Source organism: Pteropus vampyrus, unplaced genomic scaffold (assembly GCF_000151845.1).
Source record: "Pteropus vampyrus isolate Shadow unplaced genomic scaffold, Pvam_2.0 Scaffold96, whole genome shotgun sequence".
Lineage (NCBI taxonomy): Eukaryota > Metazoa > Chordata > Mammalia > Chiroptera > Pteropodidae > Pteropus > Pteropus vampyrus.
The window spans coordinates 4,139,353-4,145,050 of NW_011888877.1; positions in this window are offsets into that span (position 1 = coordinate 4,139,353).

A 5,698-nucleotide genomic window follows, 5' to 3' on the forward strand; every position below is an offset into this window, starting at 1 on the left:
TGGTAACATTTGCATAACTAGCGTAGCCTATCCAGGAAACTGATACTGCTATAATCTACTGAACTTATTCAGATTTTACCATTTCAACGTACTCATTTGTGTATGTGTATATTTAGTTCTATGCAATTTTATCACATGTGTAGATTTGTATGGCCACCACCACTGTCATGATAGCTACCAGTTCTATCAGAAGGACCCCTCATGCTGTCCCTTAATAGCCACAGTTACATCACCCCCTCGCCCGCAACCACCACTCCTAACACCTGGCAACCACTAATGGGTTCCTCATGTCTACGGTTTTGTCATTTCAAAAGTGTCACAGAGTATATTACACAATAAAACATTATTCAGCAATAAAAAATAAATGAAGTACTGAGACACACCACAACTCGGGTGAACCTTGAAAACGTGCTAAGTGAAAGAAGCCAACTACAAAGGACCACAAACTGGATGATTCCATGTAATGTCCAGAATAGACAAATCCATAGAGACAGAAAGTGGATTAGTGGTTGACAGGGGCTGGGTGGGATGATGGTGGTAGAGAGGAATAGCTGGTGATGGCTGAAAGGTACAAGGTTTCTTTTTTGGGGTAATGAAAATGTTCTAAGGTGAATATGGTAATAGTTGCATCACTCTATGAATATATAAGAAATGACTGAATTGTATGGTTTAAATGGGTGAATTGCCTGGCATGTAAATTATATCTCAATAAAGCTTAGACAATGCTATATAAATAGAACCCTACAGTATACAAACTCCTGACACTGGTCGTATTATTTTTAAACAAAAGTTTGGTCCTAAAGAAAATATATGTTACCAGAAGTGGTAGATACATATAATGTCTATAGTACAGAAAATTTTATGTGTAAGATATCATAGTTGAGCAGGACAAAAGGCAATTGGGCATGACCAAAAAGGACTCTGTCCTTGCTCCCTGAAGAGTCTGGGTAGCATTACTATTCACATACAAATGCGAACAGGTGGGTATCTTTTCAAGTCTACTCGAAGGATGGGATTTCTCAACTATCTACGGGCTAAAAATGGTACAAATGAAAACAAGCTGTTTCAGCTCAATTCGGTAAGATAGATTTTTATTGGAAGAGAAAGCCAGCAGCAATCATAGCAACCCACAAACACTCTGAGCTTCACAGTCAGCTGCTTCTCGATTCACAGATAAAAAGTGTGGCTGAGACAGCCCTTCTGTCCTTGGCACAGAAATGAAACACTCTCCTTTCATACGTAGCTCTTGTTTTCTGGATTCTTATTTCTCTCCACACAAGATCATTACAAACTTTTCTACAGGAAGATCCATGTTTGTAGCCCTAAGATAATTATTTTCTGGTGGAAACAAAGTGACTTGCTCATCTACAAAATGCTGTACCTTGATCACTGTTATCGTGATTATTCACCAATAGCATTTAGTAGAAGTAAACTTGGTTGGGTCTATACATATGAGTGTGTGATATAGTTTCAAAGCTAGAAATTTGGGAACTTAAAATTTTCAAAAAGAGCTCCTAAAGGCAAATTCTTTAATAATTTCAAAATAATAAGCACTCTCCATTTCCTGAAATACACAGCTTACTTGAGCAGTATTTAACCCTTACTTGAGGGGTGGAGTGGGGAGAGCACGAAAGCGAGTGAACGAGAGAGAGAGAGAGAGAGAGAGAGCCAGCCAGCCAGCCAGCCAGCCAGCCAGCAGTCAGTTTATTGCCAATATCCTGATTCTATTATTCTCTTCCACTGTGTATTGCATTTTCACTGTAGAACAAAACTACACGAGTAATTAATTTCAACTGCCTTAACAAACTCCCTTCCACTGAGGGGCATCTTCTCTGACACTAGAGAAATTAACTATAATAGAAATGTTCCACAAGTGTAGCATTTCACGAATGATAGAACAGAGTTTACTCCCCAAGCCGGGGGTTGCCAAACTTTTTCTGTAAAGGGCCAGATAGTAAATATTATAGGCTTCGTGGGCCAAATGGTCTCTTGCAACTAGTCAACTCTGCCTCTGTAGCATGGACACAGCCACAGGCACTAAATAAACGAACGGGCATGACTGTGTTCCAACAAAACTTTTTACGGACACTAAAATTCAAATTTCATATAATTTTCAACTGTCTTAAAATATTTTTCTTCTTTTTCTTTGGAAAAATTTCTTAGCTTACGGGCTGTACAAAAACGGTTGAAGGGCCAGGGTTGGCCCATGGGGCTTAGTTGGCCAGCCCTACTCAAAGCAGGTGGAAAAGCAGAAACATCAAGTCTGTGTAGCAGAGTGGTCTGGAACCCACACTTTGGAGTCAGGCAGAGATGGGTCTGGATACTGGCTCTGCCACTCACTAGTTGCGTGACTTTTATGCAACCTGCTTAAAACCATGTCCTCATCTGTAAAATGAGGATAATAATAGCTATTCCATAGGACTGTTGTGAAAATTTAATGTAGTAATACATGTACGTTTAGCACAGGCAAGGTCATATTGAATGAATTTACTACTGTAATGAATGTCTCGAGGAGTGCCACCAAGCCTCGACTTTCCCCAAATCTGTCTCACTGTGGAATTTATAGCAGGAGATTTACTGAGATGGCGTATGTTAGGCCAAATCTTAGCGTCAGCCCTGAGTCCTTACTCTCTCCCCACTCCGTTCATTAGCAACTCATATCTGCTCTACTCAACATATGCCTGGAATATGTTGAATATCCACATCTCCACAACCATCACCCTGACCCCTGTCACCACCAACTTTCACCTGGTCTTTCTGCTCCCACCCTTGCCTCTGTCTTTTCTACGAAGGTTCTTTAAAAATATAACTCAGATGACTTCATTCCTCTGCTCAAAAGTCTCTGATCATTCACTCAGAGGAAAAATCCTAAGTCCTTACCGTGTGAGCCCTCAGACCTGCTACCCTCTTCCCCTTGCTCCCTCAGCCCCACCCCTAGTGGCCTTGCTTTTCTTTGAACTCATCAATCCTGCTCCCACTTAATATTTGTTGCTTGTTCTTTCTGGAATGTTCTATCCACACATAAGCAGTGTTTTCAATTTTACTACTTCTTTCAGGTCCGTGCTCAATACTCTCGTCCTACTTGGTGGTCACACTATCATATTCTGCCATTTTTCACAATTGTTTGTTGATTGAATGCCTCCCCCCACAATAAAATGTAAGCTCACAAAAGCAAACATTGTGTGTTTGTTCAATTGTATTTTCAGTGTCTAGAATATTGCCCGGCACACAGTAGCTTCAAATTTGTTGACTGCATTAATAAATGAACTTTTGCTGCTCTATAAGATTCTGAAAAATGAGAGCTTTTTGAGTATTATTCTTATATTGATTAGAATACGTTTGGCTGCATATAAACCACAGCAACTTAACAAGAGACAAATTAATTTCTTTATTACCTAAGAGTCTGGAGGAAAGTGGTTCAGACAATGTTCTGTGAGGTTGTCCAGATAACCAGGCTTCCTGTATTTTGTTGCTCATGATCAATAAAGTGCATTGCCCTTGTCTGGTCCAAGATGCCTCTTCGTTAAATATATGTTTCAGGCAACAGGAGGGAAGAAGGGGTAGGAAGGCCACATGTAGGCTCTATTTAAAGACACTTTCCGTAAATCATACAAAACATTTCCACTCACTTCTTACTGAAAAGTTAATCACATGACTATACCCAATGTCAGGAAGGTGTAGAATATGTCATCTTTATTCTGAGTAGCCATTTGCCCAGCTGAAAATCAGCAGTTCTATTTCTGTAAGGGAGAAGGGGAAATACACATGGGGGGAATTAGTTTTTGTCACTGTTCTCTATACTTTTCTTCCTCTCATTCTGAAAAATGTAGCCAAACTGAGGAGGCTACAACCCTACTTCTTGGCCCAAGTGTTGGAGAGACTGCCTAGGCTGTCAATATTCCTTTGCTGGAATAAGATGCTAGGACATCGCCTCTGAGTTTATCAATTGAATTGACCTTTCGTTTTCCTCAGATCCACTTTCTAAGAAAATGGAATTGTTTTCTGATTCTTTGAAAACATCTGCCCTGGTTTCCACAGTTTAATACCTGAATTCCTCTGAAATAACCATTCAGGGCCCACTTCACGGGCCTGTGACCTGTGCAGTCACACAGGGCCCCACATGAGGTCAATACCCTGCCGCCTCCATCTTGAAATACTTAATGATGTTATCTTTGAATCTGACCTTTTGTAAGTGAAGTCCAAAGGGACAATGCAGCAGAGACAGGATACATTTAATATATGAGCGATTCCTTCCTGCCCTGTTTGATTATAGTGTTAAGATGGTGGTAGGCACAGAATTCCAGTGGGCATTCAATGGAGGGGAGTTCAGTGAGACTCAAAGCAAATACTAGGTAAGCGTGTTGCATGTCTTAATTGTATGACGGGGCGCTGACATCCCAGGGAAGCCAATCTTTCTGTTCAAACCAGAACTGACTTTAAACACAGAAAGAAGACAGCGGTGTTCTAAGCAACAAGAATGACCAACTAAACTTATCATATCCTGTCTTACTCATGTTACTTCTCCACATTAGCCAACTACTTACGCTGAAAGGATGACACATAAGAAAGGAAAGATAAGGCAACCCGTAGGTCTTTTCCTTTCGGTCCTTCCTTACTCACTAGTAAGCCAAAAGTAGAGAGTGTTGGTAGAATGTGCAAGTATCAAGAAGTGAAATGAAAACAGATGAGTTAATTTTGTACAGCGTTTCCACTTTTCTGGTGAAAGTAAAATACAAAGGCACGTACTAAGTACAAAGTACAAACTGTATTAATTCAATAATTCTGCATAAAAATGAAATGCTCTTAGATTTCCATTTAAAACTAGCCATATGCACCATAAAGATAAGTAACATTTATGTTAATAACAAAATTTTAAATTTTTCTTTACATAAAGTGACATTACATAACAAATAGAAAGCACCATGACATGTCGAGAAAAAGACCGCAGAAGACAGAAAAAGCTTTATATTTTAGCATCTTTAATGGCGCTTTCCCTCCCTGCTTTTTGAACAAGGACCCCTGCATTTTAATTTTGCATCAGGCCCTGCGAATTATGTAGCTTGCCCTGTATCCATTTTAGTTGAACCTTGCCTAAATTTCAGTCTTTTCTTAGTTACCTGAGTGAAGAAAGAAAAATCAGCAGCCAAAAAGCTTAAGAGATAAAGCAGAAAATAACAAAACCCTGTCCCATGCCAAAGGCACTTCACAGCCATCGTGTTCATCTTCTTCAAGCCTCTCTCCTTTTGGTGGTCATTTTATCCCCTACCTGAAAGTCCCGGGATGTCCTAGAGTTCTTGTGCCTTGAATTGAGAGCTATTCTAGAATACTCTGGCGACTCCCAAGCTGCCTATTGTATCCAAATCCAGGAGTGTATTAATCTTCCTTTAATTTTCTGGTTTGCCGAGAGTTTAATTGGTCATCTTGTAGATGCAATGTCTGTCTCATCACCTTGCTTACTTTTCTATATGGTGATTATAAAGGGAATATTTAAAAATGTCAGAACTCTCTAAATGACATTTCATCTCCAAGTCTGAGCCATGAACCTAGTTATCTAGGGATACAAAAGTACACAGGTACAGAGCATAGAGGTCATTATCCAGCTTCATGTCCCTGGATGACTCCTTTTTTTGATGTGTGTGTGTGTGTGTGTGTGTGTGTGTGAGAGAGAGAGAGAGAGAGAGAGAGAGAGAGAGAGAGA